Source organism: Odocoileus virginianus, chromosome 3, assembly GCF_023699985.2.
Source record: "Odocoileus virginianus isolate 20LAN1187 ecotype Illinois chromosome 3, Ovbor_1.2, whole genome shotgun sequence".
Classification (NCBI taxonomy): Eukaryota; Metazoa; Chordata; class Mammalia; order Artiodactyla; family Cervidae; genus Odocoileus; species Odocoileus virginianus.
In genome coordinates, this window is record NC_069676.1 from 88,951,228 (window position 1) to 88,971,481 (window position 20,254).

General features: G+C 41.8%; 1 pseudogene; it reads right to left on the reverse strand.

The window, feature by feature from the left end:
- Positions 1 to 9,792: 9,792 nt before the first annotated feature.
- LOC110124499 (mitochondrial import inner membrane translocase subunit Tim17-A pseudogene) lies at positions 9,793 to 10,359 on the reverse strand (annotated as a pseudogene).
- Between the last annotated feature and the right edge of the window lie 9,895 nt (positions 10,360 to 20,254).

The window sequence follows — 20,254 nt, forward strand, 5'->3', positions numbered from 1 at the left end:
TATTGAATCATCCAGAAACACTCATTTCTGCAAACTGAGTTGAGATATTGGCTACAAGGATCTTAACTGATTTCCTAAAAGAATTGCATTCTTTGCAGAAAACAGAATTCTGAACAAAATGTGAACATGGATTTCTTATTTTTTTTTCTTTTTTTTTTTAAAGACATCTAAGTTGCTATCAATATGCCAGCAAATTTGGAAAACTCAGCAGTGGCCACAGGACTGGAAAAGGTCACTTTTCATTACAATCCCTAAGAAAGGCAATCCCAAAGAATGCTCAAACTACTGCACAACTGCACTCATCTCACATGCTAGTAAAGCAATGCTCAAAATTCTCCAAGCTAGGCTTCAGCAATACATGAACCGTGAACTTCCAGATGTTCAAGCTGGTTTTAGAAAAGGCAGAGGAACCAGAAATCAAATTGCCAACATCCACTGGATCATTTAAAAAGCAAAAGAGTTCCAGAAAAACATCTATTTCTGCTTTATTGCCAGGCTTTATGCCAAAGCCTTTGACTGTGTGGATCACAATAAACTCTGGAAAACTCTGAAAGAGATGGGCATACCAGACCACCTGACCTGCCTCTTAAGAAACCTATATGCAGGTCAGGAAGCAACAGTTAGAACTGGACATGGACCAACGGACTGGTTTCAAATAGGGAAAGGAGTACGTCAAGGCTGTATATTGTCACCCTGCTCGTTTAACTTATATGCAGAGTACATCATGAGAAACACTGGGCTGGAAGAAGCACAAGCTGGAATCAAGATTGCCAGGAGAAATATCAATAACCTCAGATATGCAGATGACACCACCCTTACGGCAGACAGTGAAGAAGAACTAAAGAGCCTCTTGATGAAAGTGAAAGAGGAGAGTGAAAAAGTTGGCTTAAAGCTCAGCATTCAGAAAACTAAGATCATGGCATCTGGTCCCATCACTTCATGGGATATAGATGGGGAAACATCGGAAACAGTGTTAGACTTTATTTTGGGGGGCTCCAAAATCACTGCATATGGTGACTGCAGCCATGAAATTAAAAGACGCTTACTCCTTGGAAGGAAGGTTATGACCAACCTAGATAGCATATTAAAAATCAGAGACATTACTTTGCCAACAAAGGTCCGTCTAGTCAAGGCTATGGTTTTTCCAGTGGTCATGTATGGATGTGAGAGTTGAACTGTGAAGAAAGCTGAGCGCCGAAAAATTGATGCTTTTGAACTGTGGTGTTGGAGAAGCCTCTTGAGAGTCCCTTGGACTGCAAGGAGATCCAACCAGTCCATCCTAAAGGAGATCAGTCCTGGGTGTTCATTGGAAGGACTGATGCTGAAGCTGAAACTCCAATACTTTGGCCACCTCATGCAGAGTTGACTCATTTGAAAAGACCCTGATGCTGGGAGGGATTGGGGGCAGGAGGAGAAGGGGACGACAGAGGATGAGATGGCTGGATGGCATCACTGACCCAATGGACATGAGTTTGAGTAAACTCCGGGAGTTGGTGATGGACAGGGAGGCCTGGCATGCTGCATTCATGGGGTCACAAAGAGTCGGACACAACTGAGCAACTGAACTGAACTGAACTGAAGTTGCTATCATGATAAGTGCAATTTTTTTTTCTCCATTTGGGAATTTTCTTCACAGAATAGCTGACCCAGTGGAGAAATAAATATGTTTGTGTCAGTTAACTACAGAGTTTCCCAGGAGGTGCAATGGTAAAGAATCTGCCTGCCAATGCAGGAGATGTAGGAGTCGCGGGTTTGACCCTGGGTTGGGAAGATCCCCTAGAGGAGGAAATGGCAACCCGCTCCAGTATTCCTGCCAGGAAATATCCCATGGACAGAGCCTGGTGTGCTATAGTCTACAGGGTCAGAAAAAGTGAGCCACGCCTGAGCGAATGAGCACAACCATGCACACATATATTAACTACATAGGTTGTGAGCCACGCCCCACCCAACGCACGTACACACACACACACACACACTTTAAATTGTTAGCATTCTACATTCTCAGTCACATTTCTAATTTAGGATTACATTTTACTTTTGGTTTCTCAGGGTCATTATGTAATCAGCTCAATACGTCTACTTCAAACTTTTAAGCAACTTATGGCTGCCAGGAGGTCCAATCTGGCTTTCTGTGGTGGCTTGGGTACTGCCCAGCCCAAACAACAAGTCACTGGCACCAGCGATTTGGGCTCTGTTGCCAGCATGTTTGCTGTTAGTCAACAACATTTTTATCTGACTTCTGCTAAAATTAACTTCACTTGGAATACAGTCTTTCTGTTTCATCAGTATAATTACTGGCCCTAGAATGCCTCCCCAAAGCTGTTGTTTATAATGATTCATGTAGCAGAAAATATACAACTTGGTTCTTGAGAGTCAAGCAATGACAATTCAATCCTGGAGCTGAGAAAATGTAAAAAGGATCCATATGTAAACCTGGTGGTACAGAAAATTTCTTTTTCTTTAAGAGAATAATTTTGGGGGAAGGAAATACACAAATGCACACACACACACACACACACACACACACACACACACACACACCCCTGCACATTAAAGCATCTTTTATTCTAAAAACCTATAAATGATATCTATTTGGTAGCTCATCTCAGTCAGGTTAATTATAAACTAGGTAAATAATGTGCAAGGGAAAACTGAGGGATCCTTCTCACATTATTTCAGGAGTAATGATGCTTCTCCAATTGCTTTCTCTGTCTTGGTGATTGATGTTTCATCATTACCGCTGCATTCCTTTAGTGGCAGGGCTGGATATGGCTAAATGCAATACCCGGGGAGGGTTAGCACTCAAACCTCATCTTGCTCTGTGTAGAGGATGGGCAGGTATTTAAGCACCAAGTTCAACTAGCGGCAATAGTTCTGAAGTCTGCCTGCACACCGACATCCCACCTGTGAAGCTGAAATCACAACTGAGGGTGCACCTTAGACCAGTTGAACCAGAATCTCAAGGGATGGGGCCTGGACACCAGGAGTTTTTGAAGTTAAAGTGTCCCATGTAACCTCTAAAGTGGGACTGTGATTATGAGGCTAGAGGGTTTAGGTGTGAGAAAGAGATGGAGGGGGTAGGAGGCCAGGTACAGAGCGTGAAGAGGGCACCCTGAAACACTCCGCCCAGGAGGAAAGGAAAGAAAGAGGGCTGGGCAGACATGTGCTGTGCTGTGGGCTCAGTCACTCCGTCGTGTCCGACTCGGCAACCTCATGGACTACACAGTCCATGGAATTCTCCAGGCCAGAACACTGGAGCAGGTATAGCCTTTCCCTCCTCTAGGGGATCTTTCCAACCCAGGGATCGAACCCAGGTCTCCCGCAGGGCGGGTGGATTCTTTACCAGCTGAACCACAAGGGAGGTCCCATTGGTTTGGGGTAGATCAAACTGGGCCAATCAGAACCCATATTCTTCAGATCCGGAACTGGTACAGGACTGCTAAACTGATCAAATCAAAGTACAGAACTGCTAGTAGTCATCTGACCATACAGGGGAGAAGCTGCCAACCTAGAGGAAGCAGAACCAGGGTCGAATGAGCCCATCCTAATGACATCCTATGACCACTGGGTCTTGCCTCAGATATAATCTAGAAGGTACCGTTGTGGGAGCTAATAAGTTCTTTCGCTTGAGTCATTGTGAGTTGAATTTTCTGTTAATTACAACAAAGAGCATAAATACATGTATATATATAACTGAATCACTTTGCTATACACCTGAAACTAACACAACATTGTTAATCATTCATTCCCCAATGTAAAACAAACATTAGAAAGTTACATTTTTTCCTGTCAAAAAAAAAATCTGCTTTCTATTCTGTTCCATTGATCTCTATTTCTGTCTTTGTGCCAGTACCATACTGTCTTGATGACTGTGGCTTTGTAGTATAGTCTGAAGTCAGGCAGGTTGATTCCTCCAGTTCCAGTCTTCTTTCTCAAGATTGCTTTGGCTGTTCGAGGTTTTTTGTATTTCCATATAAATTGTGAAATTATTTGTTCTAGTTCTATAAAGAATACCATTGGTAGCTTGATAGGGCATATATATGGAATTTAGAAAGATGGTAATGATAACCCTACATGCAAAACAGAAAAAGAGACACAGATGTATAGAACAGACTTTTGGACTCTATGGGAGAAGGCGAGGTGGGATGATCTGAGAGAACAGCATCGAAACATGTATATTATCAAGTGTGAAAGAGATCACCAGTCCAGGTTGGATGCATGAGACAAGTGCTCGGGCCTGGTGCACTGGGAAGACCCAGAGGGATGGGATGGGGAGGGAGGTGGGAGGGGGCATCGGGATGGGGAATACATGTAAATCCATGGCTGATTCATATCAATGTACGGCAAAAACCACTACAATATTGTAAAGTAATTAGCCTCCAACTAATAAAAATAATTGGGAAAAAAAGAAAAAAATTTGCAACAAAGAGAATTCCAAGTTATAGACAAGTGGTGAATCCTCTGGGTCTTGGGGTCAGATCTGATACTGTCCCTACCCTTGAGGTAGATTTGGTTGAATGAATAGGGGGTAAAGGTTACTATAAGCTATGGAAAAGAAATTGAGATGTTCACTGTGTTTCAAGGGCTATTTTAGTTGTAAATTAATATCACAAAGAAGAATATGCCTTTAATTATTTTCCTAATTTTAAGAACATCTACAGTCCTTTTTTTTCTTATTGAGTTAATTTGAGCTAGAGCAATGATACTATCCGTTATCTATCACTTAATCTCCTACCAAAAAATAGGAGATATTTTCCTCCCAAGAAAAAATAGTTAACATTTTTCATCTTTAGGAAAGAACACAGTTTTCTGCAACAGACATTCTAATAAATTGGTTTCTATGTATATCAGAGTCTAGCCAGGAACTTAACAATTCTTGAAATTACTGAAGTCAGTATCTCAATATTCTAGGAAAATTGAAGGTCCTTCATAGTAAACAGATACAAATATTCACTTTTATGAGACATAGAGTATACCTCTATATATAGATGAGATATAGAATAAGTTTATATTTAACTTAGGTTTTAAACTAACTGTTCTGAAACTATTTGTCACTTTCACTTTAGCCAAGATGCAATAGTTGATTCAAGACTTATATTTTCATATCTCATGTATCAACAGACTCTCTCTTCTTTCCTGGTTCTTTATAAACAATTTCTAATTGCAACTGTAATTCCATCAAATTCACTTATACTTTTTAACCAAAATTGATTTAAATAAAATAGGGCTTACAATTTTCCAAGTCTGTACCAATCTTGTGTTTTCTATGTGAGGCAAGTAATATGTAGGATAGGTTTTAGGGATAAGACCTCACAGAGGGGAGAGGTGACCTTAGGACCAAGGTCAACAAAGTCCCAGGCACAAGTCCAAACTGTGACAGGCAGGTGTCCTGGTCAGACTCATCATCTGGCCTCCCTCTCCTTCTAATTGATATTCCTTAAGTTTGTTCAAAATTCCAGTTCAGTCACTCAGTTGTGTCTGACTCTTTGCGACCCCATGAACCGCAGCACGCCAGGCCTCCCTGTCCATCACCAACTCCTGGAGTTTACCCAAACTCATGTCCATTGAGTCAGTAATGCCAGCCAACCATCTCATCCTCTGTCATCCCCTTCTCCTCCTGCCCTCAATCTTTCCCAGCATCAGGGCCTTTTCAAATGAGTTAGCTCTTCACATCAGGTGGCCAAAGTATTGGAGTTTCAGCTTCAACATCAGTCCTTCCAGTGAACAGCCAGGACTGATCTCCCTTAGGATGGACTGGTTGGATCTCCTCGCAGTCCAAGGGACTCAAGAGTCTTCTCCAACACCACAGTTCAAAAGCATCAATTCTTCAGCAGTCAGCTTTCTTTACAGTCCAACTCTCACATTCATACATGACTACTGGAAAAGTAAATTTGTTTAAAATTTACTGGCGTGTGAACTGCCAGCAAGCAGTGTTTGTTTGTTGCTTGGTCCACTTTTGAGGGTGTCGCTTTAATTTCCACTTGAGGGCAATGTTTTCTTCAGCAGGAGTGGGACCGATTCATGTTTCAGTCATTATGTAAGAGGTCACATGTGGACATTAGACATAACCGATGCCATACTCCTGATTTATCCAAACTCTATCTCAATATACCTTAAAAACTCCTGATTTGACTGACCTGCCTTTGGCTTTTCACCCCTGGTTTGGAGCAGGCCCTTGCTTACATTGGATCCTAGTACAGGAGTGGCTATTGTCCTCGCAGGACTCCACCACCTGAGATGGGATGTTCTGCCATTAACCCAAAAGGAGCCCACAGATGGCCTCCAGGCCATCTTTATTCCTCTCATCCTGACATGTGCCTTTTATTCCATCCCATAGACTCAATAAGATCATGGCAAGCAATCAGCCCATCTCTCACCCTGAACCTTCCCTAGGTACAGTCAGATATCAGTCTACCGTGTCCTCCTCATGAAAGGGGACGCATAATCACGTTTTCCATGTGATCCCAGGAAGCCTAAAACCCCTCCTGACTTCCCTGCGGGAGAAGTTCCTTCACACACACACACACACACACACACACAAACCTTGTCCCCTTGAAGTGTCCGTTTCCAAGGAAATCCTTCTCACAAATTCTTCTTGACCCCCAACAAATGGACCCTTTTTTACCCTTGAGGTGGATGAGATGTGTTAGAATCACATAACTGAATTTAGGATTTTTAACTTGGAAATTCCTATAGGATGCTCTGCTTCACAGATCATAGTGTTACCTGAAATCTATCCCCAGAGGGTTCAGCCAAAACCTCCATTTTAATTTCCTGTTCCCAGCAAGGACATACAGCTAGCCTTACATAGCAACACCAAAGCCTCATAAAGTCATCTGGACAAAAAAATTAGAAGGTTCTTTACCAAGCATATTTAGAACAACAACCCTTCTTCCTGTCTCCCCTGGAGAACAGTCAGGTCACGACCACCTTGTGCTCTATTTCTCATCTCTAAGGTTACATGCCTTTTTTGGGAAAGCTTGCCAAACAGCATTACCTTGACTCATTCTAAACACGGAACCACCTTGGCTGCCTGAAATAGCTCCCTCTTTGATCTACCTTAATAGAGTCAGATTCCATCCCCCAAAGAACATTCCATGTGCTGCAGATTGAACAGTCATGAAAGCTCAGTCCAACAGAATTTATTTATGCATAAAGATAAGTTACCTCTCTGCTCTAGGGTTTGGTAACCTGAACTATGAATCTTGACATTTGTGTCTTCTAAGAAACAGAAACAGAACAGATGAATCCACTGTCTGACATTATTTGAGGCATGGATTTTCTAAATACTGATAGAGGCAATAATTTTGAATAGCAGTTGTAAAAATAATGAATGCTTATCTCTTTAAGAATCAATACTGACCAGGATACAGAACAGTGCTTTAAAAGTCACTTGAGTCCCGCCATATAATTTGTCCATAATTAACAGCAGGTAAACATCAGTTCAAACATTTTTCTGTACCAAAAAAACCCACAAATATAAAGATAGCTAGTTTAAGTAGCTAGATAGAAAAATGAAGAGGGCTATCGCATTCTTTCTTTTAAAAAACAAGCATAAAATCTAATGTAACATCAAATGCTTCCATGCTTCTTTCTAAGTACCAGGTATTTTACCCTCCATTTCATTTACTGGTGGAAATATCAGGGCTCTGATTTGTCTCTAAGGAGAAAAACACACACAAACAGCAATCTCCTTCAGAGAGTGCAGGGAAGGAGCCAGATTAGAAATCCAAGGTGGATTTCTGAAATTTTCAGAAGAGCCCTGGCAGATCCTGGAGCAGGCAGAGACCGGGGGAGACGGAGAGCCAAGAATGGTTAGAAACAGGAGGAAGTTTGTTGGTTTGTTAGCTTGACCAAGGTGAAAGTGCAAAGAGATTTGACCTCTCATGCTCCACTTGCCAACTTTTGAGTTGTGGTCTTGTTTACTGATTGTTTTACTTATATGAAAGATAAAATTTTGTCAGTGACTATCCATGGCCCTATTTTCAACAGAAAACATTGGCCCAATGCTCCATCAGGCTCTGGAGACACAGAAATGAATCCAAGACCAGCTGTGTACTCAAGATAGCTCCAGTCCCATGGAAGAAGCAGCTCATCATGGAACAACGACAGTGAGAGGCTGGCAAGTCCCAAGGTTAAGTCACTCACAGAGGGTTAACAGGTGACAACAATAGCAACAGGGAAGTATCTTGGGCTGGGTCCCTCTAGGCAGATGGAGCGGCGTGGGCAAAACATATGGAAAATGATAATACATGATTTACTTCTGGAATGGGAACTGGTTCCACAGGCAGAGAAGGCTGCTTGGGTGACATCCCTGCTTGAGTTTGCCGACTCTCATGTACACACCCATGCTGCTGCCGCTGCTAAGTGGCTTCAGCTGTGTCCAACTCTGTGCGACCCCATAGACAGCAGCCCACCAGGCACCCCCGTCCCTGGGATTCTCCAGGCGAGAATATTGGAGTGGGTTGCCGTTTCCTTCTCCATCAATTCTGTAAGCTGAGTGACAAGACGGGAAACATCTGTGAGGGCTTACCCAGGTACCCATCAAGTAACTGTGACATCCTGAGCCCATCATGGTGTTTTGGTTAAATGTGCTGCACAGAGAAAACCATCTCACTTTCTTGTCTAATTCCACAAGGAAATTACATGCCTGCTACGTGTGGAATTCTCTAGTCAACCAAAAACAATCCACTCTCTTCCTCAGCCACTGTCAGACCTACACCACTAATCTCTTCATTGGCTCCTGTTTGGAGCATCCAGAGGAACAATGCTTTCATTGTTTTCATGGGAAATTTTCAAATGAAATGGGCCTTGAGATATCCTTGCATAATCTTTAGAACAGTTTTCTAAGAATTCTGGGAAGGGGGCAAAAAAGAAATCCAAAATCAAGAAATGCCTTCCCCTAGCAGGTTATTTTCTCCAGGCTGGTTCTTCCAGACCATCAGCAACACGTGGCTTTTGTTGGAAATGTAATTTCTCCAGTCCCACCCCTCCCCCTGGCTGACTGGGTCAGGAGCCCCCGGGGCTGGGAGGAGCGCCACTGTCCTCAAAGGCTCCGGTGATTCTGATCCCGGCTCAAGCTGTACAACCATCATCTATAGACACAAGTAAGGCCTGGAGAAGCCCACAAACCTGCACATGTTCTCATATAAGACTCCAGTTATGTTACAAAAATGTTAATCATTTAAGTGTACTTCTTGGGATCATTGCACAAACCCCTTATACTGACCATATCTTACTTCGGGCAGTCACAGCCACAGACTCACCAGAGAGGTGCCTCAAGGGTCATCTGTCTCCTCCAAGCCTCTTCTCTTTAAAAAAAAAAAAGGTAATTTCCAGACTTTTTTTTTTAGTAAACTGTCTGGCTAACAGAACAAAACCAGGCAGAGAAGTCCCCTGGAAATGACGGTCATGCTTCATTGCTGCTGGGCTTTCAGTCTTTCATTCCTAAGGACTTCTTGTAATTCCTTTTATAAACACTTTAGACATTTATTTTGATCACAAATGCAATCCAAGTGAGAATAAACAAATTTATTATCTTTTAAGACCTCCCCATATGCATGCATGCTAAGTCACTTCAGTCTTGTCTGACTCTGTGTGACCCTATGGACTGTAACCTGCCAGGCTGCTCTGTCCATGAGATTCTCCCAAGCAAGAACACTGGAGTGGGTTGCCATTCCCTTCTCCAGGGGATCTTCCCAACCCAGGGCCAGAACCCATGTCTCTTATGTCTCCTGCATTGGCAGGCAGGTTCTTCACCACTAGTGCCACCTGGGAAGTACACATGTTCTTTTAAATAGAAAAAGAAGCTAAATGCCTTTTGGGAAAGAAGTTCTGTTGGAACTGTTGTTAGTCTCCAAAAGATGAGGATGGTAACTGGGCTGAAGGCAACTGGGAGGGATCTTCAGCAAACAGAGGACCATTCGGAAATTGTGCTAAAGCAAATCTTGTCAACAAGATACCAGCTGATTCAGTTAGAGCTAGGAGAATGCCACCCATCAACACTGACCCAACCATAGTCCCTGCTCCGTTTCCTGCTGCCAGAACAGCCCCTTTAAGGCATTACTTGTGATGGAGTTCCAGGGACCTTCTTTCCCTCTGACCTGAACCATTCTGCAGTCAATCACAGAAAACAGACCCCACCCCCCAACCTGCAAAGCTAGCTCCCAGTTGAGGAGCTCTGGTTTTAAGAGTGGCCAAACTTTCTCACAGTCTGTGGTTAACTCCCATCAGAGAACTCCCATCAGAAAACCTCTGAATGCTTGAAAGATTACCACCACCTCTGGTGCCCACTGTAAGGGCCCCGCTACAGTCATCCTCAAAGTGCCAGGGGCAGGGTTCATGCCCAGGCTCTTCCATCTGGACTCTGCAGCACCGAGATGCCAGGCCTCAACCTCTTCTTCATTGATGGGAAGACTGAGGTCCAGGGAGGCCAGGGAACTTGTCCAAGGATAGTCACAGAGCTGATCAGCGGAGGACAAGTACAGTCTCCAGACTGAACACAAAATGCAAGGTCTGTGCACATATATTAACATAACTGCAAGAATACATCCAGTTCCTCTAGCAAAAACCAGGGATTCAAAGAATGGAATATAGTGAAAACAGTTCTATGACATTTGCTTGTTTACTATGACTTTACTCTGCTCATCTACTGCCTGGACATAAACACACACAGTCTCACTTTTCCTTCACTTGTCAGGATCTTCAGTTCTTTCTTTTTTTTTAACTAATAAGTATCAAAGATTATAACTGTATAATACTGAGAGGTATGGAACAAAATATAATTATTGGAGGACAAGTGCTCTACAATATTGTGCTTGCCTCTGCCACAATATTTTTCTTAATGGCAAAATAATACATATCTATTGAAATTGGGCAAAGAAGACAAAAATCAACTGTAATTATACCATGAGATAAGTGCCATTAACATTTCAGTGCTGCATGTATGTATAAATATGCGCATATAGAGAGTGCTTATATAGAACAGAGTACTTACATAGAAACACATATATAGAATATATATATATAATATATGTGTTTTGCTGTGCTATGCTTAGTCACTCAGTCCTGTTTGACTCTTTGCAACCCCATGGACTGTAGCCCGCCAGGCTCCTCTGTCCATGGGATTCTCCAGGCAAGAGTACTGGAGTGGGTTGTCATGCCCTCCTCCAGGGGATCTTCCTGACCCAGGGATCGAACCCAGGTCTCCTGCACTGCAGGTGGATTCTTTACTGTCTGAGTCACCTGGAAAGCCCACAGAATAGTATACACACATGTAAAGAGAAAGAATATACATATGGAATTTATGCTGTATAATACATAGAATTTATACCTTGGCTTTTTTTAACTTAACATTTCATTAGTGAACAAAAGCACATTTTAGGGATTGATTTGTGTTTCATCAGAACCCATTTTTCAAATTTTCTTACCTTTTTACATTTAAGTTGCTTTCAGTGTTCTGCTCTTGTGACTAGGAAGGAGGATAATATGAAGTTTCAGTAAAATGCAGGGAAGCAGCACTGTTAAGCAGGTCGATGTGGAGTGCCAAAGAAGGAACTCTCAGCAGCTAGAGACCTGAAACACTGGACCCCTACTGAGATACCAAGATGGGCAGGAGGAACATTCTTGGGGATGTGGAAACCTCTAAAGAAAACTGACCACTCACAAGTGTTCCTGGGCATAGTCCTGCATACAGATGTGGCAGCCCCGGAAAGAATACATAGGCTCATCCAAGACCAATACGTCTACTCACCTCCCTGTGTTGCATAACTCATAGAGACAAACTGCTGTTCCAGAAGACTTCAGTCAAGAGCTCATTTATTTGGAAAGGACAATCAACAATCAATTCAATTAAGATAAATCTTCAGAGAATTCTTGAAAGATAATATACCCTTTTTCTTTTTACGATACTGTTTTAGTTTCAGGTATATAGCAAAGTGATTTGTTTTGGGTTTTTTTTTTCCAGACTATTTTCCATTATAGGTTGTTACAAGATACTGAATATAGTCCCCTGTGCTGTAGAGAAAATCCTTGCTGCTTATCTATTTTATATTTAATGGTGTGTATCTGTTAATCCCATACTCCTAATTTATCCCTCTCCCCATACACCTTTTTTCTAAACATTCTTAATAAATGCCTATTGTTTACTCTCATCCAAATAAAGGCCCCTCTTTTTTTTTGACTCAGTGCAAAAACTTGTTCTCAGATAGTGATGGATGACCCATTTATACCATATTAAAATGAAAGCATATTGCTTCTAGCCTAAAAGGCTATGTTTAGGCTGCTCAGCTGAAACGTCTTCTAGTTATAAAATATTTATAAAGTAATTTTCCCATGTTTTGCCCTTTCACCAAGTTTGCTGTCATAAGGATAGTGTTTGGGTAGGAACTACTTTTGTATTTTATTAGTTCAACCATTTTCCCAAGTAATAGTAATCTTTCCTTAATGGACCCTTACTCAACCTGATAATAATTTCATCCAAATTTTACCAAATCTTTCAACACTTCTCTTTCAAGTGATCTTTTTTTTTTTAATTCAAATATCATTCTGATCTTCAAAGGACTACTTTAATTTTCATATTTGCCTTTATAACTCTGTTCTTGTTTATAGCATTTCTAAGACTGGTCTCGTTTTAGACTTTGGATTTTAAAGTAAAGTGAAAGTGTTAGTTGCTCAGTCATGTCTGACTCTTTGTGACCCCATGGACTGTAGCCCACCAGGCTCTTCCATCCATGGAATTTTCCAGGCAAGAATATTGGAGTGGTTTGCCATTCCCTTCTCCAAGGGATCTTCCCAACCCAGGGATTGAACTCCAGTCTCCTGCATGGCAGGGAGATTCTTTACCATCTGAGCCACCAGGAATTTTAAATGTCTTTTCAAAGAGAAGATTCACAAAGATGCAACCTTGCAGAGCTCCAGTGAATTGAGACAATGGTTCTTTTCTGAAAGGCCACATATTCCGACCATAGAAGTCATTGACCTCTAAAAGAATGTCAGGGAAATTCCTTTCTGAGCTTTTCACTAGGATTTTTCTCAGAAACAAATTTTCTGAAGCAGTATTTCTGAAAGTATGTTCTCTAATTTCCCTAGGATGATAAGAATTGTTTCTCAATTGAAAATAAAACGAGATTACCTGGTTACATGACTTTTGGAAATACTAAAGCTAAACAAAGTTAAGCAGTTCCCGCTGCTAAGGTACATGCTGAAGAAGAAGCAAAGGGAAACTGTTTCTTAAACTTACTTGACCGTGAACTCTCAAGGAAAAATGATTAAATGTCTCAGTGAAGAATTTGAAGCCAACGATGCTTCAAAAGTAAATTGTCTCTGTCTCCATGTCCTGCCCCAGTTACCTACACAGCTTCTTACTGACTGTTGTCCATTCTGCTACCTCTTCAGCTCTGTATCCTCCATGGATTTCCATCAACAGGTACTCGCCCTACATATTGGAAAGCCTTTTCTATAGTGAAAGAAGGTAACTTTTATTTTCTAATTCCTGCAAAAGGACAGGTAGCTACCCCTAGCATGTTCCATGACACTATCTCCTCACACATTTCCTCCAGGTGTCTTTCCCATGTGTATGAAGATCCACCCAGTCCATCCTAAAGGAGACCAGTCCTGGGTGTTCATTGGAAGGACTGATGTTGAAGCTGAAACTCCAATACTTTGGCCACCTCATGCGGAGAGCTGACTCATTTGAAAAGACCCTGATGCTGGGAAAGATTGAGGGCAAGAGGAGAAGGGGACAACAGAGGATGAGATGGTTGGATGGCATCACCGACTCAGTGGACATGGGTTTGGGTGGACTCCGGGAGTTGGTGATGGACAGGGAGGCCTGGCATGCCACAACAGAGCGACTGAACTGAACTGACACTTATTTTGAGTTAACATCAGTAGAGTTTTTTCCTACAGAATTTAATTGCCTCACCCATCATTATTTTCAAATAGTGATGACTTCTTCCAGTAGGAACTATAGAAAAGTGAAATGAACATCCAGGACCCTCCCGTGGCAGATGAGAAATCTACTCTACAGCAAGGCCTCTACTACCTCATATTGCTAATCCCTCTATCTCTGTCTCCTGAACCAGATGCAGGTTTGTTGCCTTCCTGTAAGTGTGATCTAGAAACTCAACTGTAACAGCTTTGTACTCCTTTCTCTGAATCAAGGGATCCTAGAATCTAAAATGAGAGAAAAGTACATCTACATAAACCATGCTTTTCTGATTTGCTTCCGTTGTTCCTCCCTTGCCCTGCCCTGGATAGTAACACTGTGTCCAACACAGTACCACTTCCTGCAAGGTCCTAACCACCAGCCAGCATCAGATTCCATAGGACTCCAGGGTGACCGAGATTCCCCAAGACTAGAGACCTTTCTTGCAAAAGTCAGGAAAATCCTGGACAAACTGAGGTTGATCACTCTGTTCTCAAATCAACCACCTCGACAGCAGTCTTTCCTGGTAAGGGCACAGAGTCAGGGCAGCAGAACCTCCTTTCATGAGATTCTCATTTCAAAGCTCTTGCCTCTAGGGAATGGTAACCAGCTAGAGCCAGGTCCAGACAATGACCCATGGGGAGTCTGGCTCCTCAATCCCTCTCTCCTCCCCTTCGGCATCCCCAACTTCCCACTGAAGCCTCCTCTTACCATGACTATGTCCTTCGAGCCTTGATCACAGAACGCCCCGTCTTCATTTTTTTATTTCCTGTATCATGCCTTATCGACGTTTCATCCTAGTTAGGAGAGTTACCTAGAGACTTCATCCCCCTTGAGCCTGAACAGAACCAGCAGAATCAGACGCCCCCTGAGGACGACTGGCACATCCATCTCCTTGCAGTGATGCCAATGCTCTTTCTACCTGGTTGATATCCGTGACCAGTTGGGTTCATAAATTTTCCTGACCGAGTGAAGTCCTTCCAGAATTATCTGGTTGACTCAGAGCTTCCTGAATCCACCTTTCCCCATTTACACAGAGAAATACCTAGCCGTGTTCTTTTTTTCAAGACCGCATACAGAAAAGAGAAAACTGAAGGCCTATGTATGTCAACTTCGCCCTCTTCATTTCTTCCTCCCTTACAACAGGTCTCTCAGGCTAGAAGCAGTAACAGGGTCACACGGCAAGAGCATGATTCCAAGAGGACAAGTCACAGTTCTTCCATCAACGAGACAAAGAGTCTTAAAGGTTAATGAAAGCTTGCTACATGGAAAATGGATCTGGGTTCACATTCCAAGATCTGCTTCTCCTGTTCCCCATGACGTGTGGGATCTTAGTTCCCTGACTGGAGATCGAACCTGCATTGGAAGGTGGATTCTTAGCCATTGGACCACCAGGGAAGTCCTGAGGCAAGAAAGATGGGTTTACATGAAAAAAAGTGATATGCTGAGACTCTTGAAGACTTGAATCTACATTTTCACTCATCTGTATTAACATTTCAAGCCGTGTTCAAAAGGTCTGTAATTAAACTGCTCTATGTGCTCACTTTAAGAACTCTTTGGTTACTTGGAACACTGTCATTCCATAAAACTTGAAAGTCTAAAGTAGGATTTTTTTGCCAAAGATGTTTGACTTAGCATTCTAAGGAGTCACCCAGCATCTCACTGCTTTTGTTGTCTGCTCTGCTTTTCATCCTAAGGCCACAGCCATTACCCCTGACAAAATGTGGTGTCTGTCCCAAACTAAATCGTGTGAAATCCTCAGGGCTTACTTCTTGATTCTCCCTTGTGTCCAGCTCCTGTATCTGTGCTCGGATCTCTGTTTCGCTAGTTCGGTCACAAAACCCTGACTGGTCACTGGTTTCCAAAGACAGACAAACAAAAATACTATTCTTCTCAAGCATTTAGTGAATCTAGTAATAGTTGAAGATTTGCAGTCAAAAGAGGGGTCGCCTAAAGCCCTAAATGTTTCACTCCCTTTAAGTGATGCTGTCTCCTCCCTCTCCCACACACATCTCACAAACCTCTTCCCTCCAGGAGCAAACATCCTCCCTGGCTTCCTTCAGAGTATCTCTTTCCTGCCTCTCTGAAGCCAGGGCACTAGCGGACAGGCCCCCCAGTGGAGAATGGAGGCATTTTCCTTTAATAAGTGCACGGCTCCATCTTCAGACATGCTCACCACACCCAGTCTGGGAAGGGAAGGACCTCTGCAGAGACTACGCCATCCCCAGCCTTCCCACCAGCCACTGCACCACTCCTGGGCTTCCCACCGTGGTGGTGTCCTGCCTGGGGAGACGGTAAAGAGCACTTTGCTGACAAAGGTCCGTCTAGTCAAGGCTATGGTTTTTCCAGTAGCCATGTACAGATATGAGAGCTGGACCATACCAAAGGCTAGGTGCCAAAGAACTGACGCTTCTGTACTGTGGTGCTAAAGAAGACTCTTGAGAGTCCCTTGGACTGCAAGGAGATCCAACCAGTCCATCCTAAAGGAGATCAGTCCTGAATGTTCATTGGAAGGACTGATTTGAAGCTGATTTGTAACTCCATTACATTGGCCTCCTGATGTGAAGAGCCGACCCACTGGAAAAGACCCTGATCCTAAGAAAGATTGAGGTCAGGAAGAGAAGGGGGTGACAGAGTATGAGACAGTTGGATGGCATCACTGACTCAATGGACATAAATTTGAGCAAACTCTAGGAGATGGTGAAGGACCAGGAAGCCTGGCATGTTGCAGTCCATGGGGTCACAGAGTCAGGACACAACTTAGTGACTGAACAACAACAAACACCAAATTGACTATTTGGATGACTTTCTACAGTCTGCATCTCTTGGTCAGTGCCGTGGTTATACATTTTCAGTGCTATCAGGTAAATATCTTATTCTCTTTCAATTTGCATACATCGAGAAATTGCATTATTAAATAGTTTTATTACTTCAATGTACTGTTTTTATTATCTAGAACACAGTAGGCAAGGAATTACCCACTGAAATTCCCAAAGATTTTTTGTTGAGGAAAACGCAAAATAAATAAGTAAACACACACTCTGTGTGTGAGTGTGTGTGTATGTTCAGTTGCTAAGTCATGTCCAACTCTCTGCAACCCCATGTACTGTAACCTGCCAGGCTCTTCTGTCCCTGGGATTGCCCAGGCAAGAATACAGGAGTGGGTTGCCATTTCCTTTCTCCAGAGGCTATTCCAGACCCAGGGATCTAACCAAATACATACTAGACCTTCATAAATAAATCCATTCCTCCAACTTTCTTCAAAGTAGTTGAAGCCTTTCCTCATAGCTATCTTCAATATCCTTTTTCAATTTTATTTACACCATGAATATTAGTATTGAGACTTGAGGTTTTTAAAGAGAATTTACAGGGACTTCCCTGGCAGTCCAGTGGTTAAGACTCTGTGCTCCCAATGCAGGGACACAGGTTCAATCCCTGGTCAGGGAACTAAGATCCCCATGAGCCACAGCACAACCAAAAAAAACAAACAAACAAAGTTACCAAAAACGTCAATCCCATCCACCCCTCACAAGACAGTCCATGCAACAAATTTCAATTGCATTTCCACGTCCACGTGATTGGCCCACTGCAGTGAACACTACTTTGCTCTTCAGCTTTGACTAAAGCCAGAGTGACTGGACCCTCTAAGGGGCTTAGTGACAGCGAATGAAGAGTGCACGTGGATTTCAGCATGAACCAAGATGGAAAGAAGGGCCTCCCTGACAACACAAAGCTGCCCAAATGTTGGGGAATGAGGATAAGAAATTACCCACTTGGGCCATTTCATAGCCTAAATTTCACTGCTTCTAACCAAGAGCGATTTAGAGTTAGATGCATGATGAAGCTACTTCTTTAAAAAATAATTTAGTCACCAACATAATTAAGATAAATGACAGAATAAAGCCATAATGAAATTTAGCCCAAAATTGCCTTTAGAGATGCTATAACAAGCAACTGCAGAGTTGGCTGGTTCAGAAATAATGGGGTTTGTTTTATTAACTGGTACGTATTGTTCTGCCTGACCTATGTTTGATACCGTAATGAGAAAGGGAGTGGAGAGAGAGAAATATGGACAGAGCACGGAACTCTGTCTCTATGACATCAAGTCAAGAACTGCCTCCTTCTCCATCTTTCACCACCACCTGGAAGAGGCTTATGGAAGAACTAAGTGGATCTCAGCTTCTGTACACAGCTCTGATGAGTCTGATGACATTTCCTTGAGTGACATCTTGTCCCCGGCAAAGCCACTTTGCCTCTCCATTACTTCCCAGTCCATAAGTGGCCCCATAGAATAAATCATCTGAAATCCACACATCATCACAGGTGGGGGAGAGGTGAAGCCTATAGTGATAAGCACCAATGTCTTCGTGGAATATTTTTAAAACTCACTGGAATAAACAAAAGTGCTTTTGTCTTACAAGTATTTGTATACAGTTTACCACTATAAAGTGCATCCATTTTAGTATATAGTCAGTAATATTGTAACAACTTGATATGACGGCAGATGGTAACTGGACTTACTGTGGTACTTATCTCATAATGCATAATATTAAATCAGTGTATTGTATACCTAAAACTAATATAACAATGTCTGTCAAGTATAACTTGGTAAAAAAAATGCACCCATTTTAAGCATATAGTTCAATATAGTTTGATGGATGCTACACACCAAGGAAATCACCACAACCAATACAGAAAATTACTACCATTCCAGAAAGCTCCCTTGTGCCCTTCACTGTAAATGCCCACTGGAAATATTTTTTATTTTTTAAGTCATAGAACATTTATTTGAACATTTTAAAGTTGAGGTAGTATAAAAAAGAATCTGTTCACTCGCCAGAAACAACATTCAGATCTTCAATTCTTAACATAAAATCAGATAACACTTCTCTAAGTATAGTTGTAACACCAACTAGCTACTAATGAGAAGACACTGCCACAGAACTCTCAAACCTGGCTAACATTTGAAGTTTAACATCCCCCAAAAAACCTGAGTAGGAAAGAGGCGTTTTAATCTACTTGACATTTTCTGAAGATATATAGATCTCCTACCAAGGCTACATGGTAGGTAGTTCACATGAGTGAGAGGGCTGAGGGAAGGAAAAAGCAAAAATGAAAAGGAAAAAAAAAAAGACTTCACTTGAAAAGTATATCATTTATGCACTTTTGTTGTAGAAGTATATACGCATAAATATGGAAATTGAATTTAAAATATAAGAAATAACTACAGAGACTCCTCAATTCTTAAAAAAAATGTTAGAAGTCTCCTAGTGAATCCTCTTCAAGACATTTCTTATTTTTGCTGTCAGATCAAATAATGCTGTCTTCCATCTTAAAAAATAAACATGGACTAAAGTCTGAAACAAATTATTGACTGATGGAAATTGAGTCTGAGACCTGGAGTGAAAAGTGCTTTGTCATCCTGAAGCTGAATATTCTGCTCTGAAAGTGCCTCCCTGTCAGCTTCTCTAGGGATCAACAGCAGATCAGACAGGAACCTTCTCTGCTGCTTTCTAAGAGACACGGAAATGGAACAAGTCAGGAACCTGACCACAATTCCTCATCTCAAATCCCATACCCAGCTCTGGCCCGTGGAAGCTGTGAAGGCATTCTGGAATTAGCAGGCATTTTTTCAGCCTGCTCACTTCCAAGAAGCCTGCAGCCAGGAAATTTGTGATTTCTAGTATGATTTCTTAACAAAATATAAAAGCTGGTGCACACCATTACAAAATGAAAGTAGGACTGAAATTTTATCTCCAGACTGACATCAGTAAGGAAATCGGAGGAGAAAACAATTTTACAACAAAGGAAGGGTTGTCTCAGTCTTTTTCAAATATAAAAGCAATTCATATTAATAAGAATGCAGTAAACTAGAGAGAAGGAATAAAATTATGCATAATCCTCCCAAAAGCTGTTAAAATTTTGACAAAATTATTTTTGTGAAATCAAACTACATGTAACATTCTGTATCTCAATTTTCCACTGAACACTGTAAATATACATTTTATGTATCATCAGTAATTTATAAACACTATTTTCAATGGCTGTCCTAATTAAGTTCTACAGAATAATACTCTTAGCATTTCTCTCATCTTGGACAATTAAGACAAATACAAATTTTTAGTTATTTTAACACCATGATGAACATGTTTATAAGGTTTTTTTCTATATTTTTGGATAGTTCCCTGATATATATTTTCAGATGTACAAATTCTACATTTGGGTATAGAAATTTTATGTCTCCTGTTACACAATTTCACTTTGCCTTGCAAAAATATAATTTTTTTCAGGGCAGTTTGGCAATGTGTATCAAGATTCTCACAAATA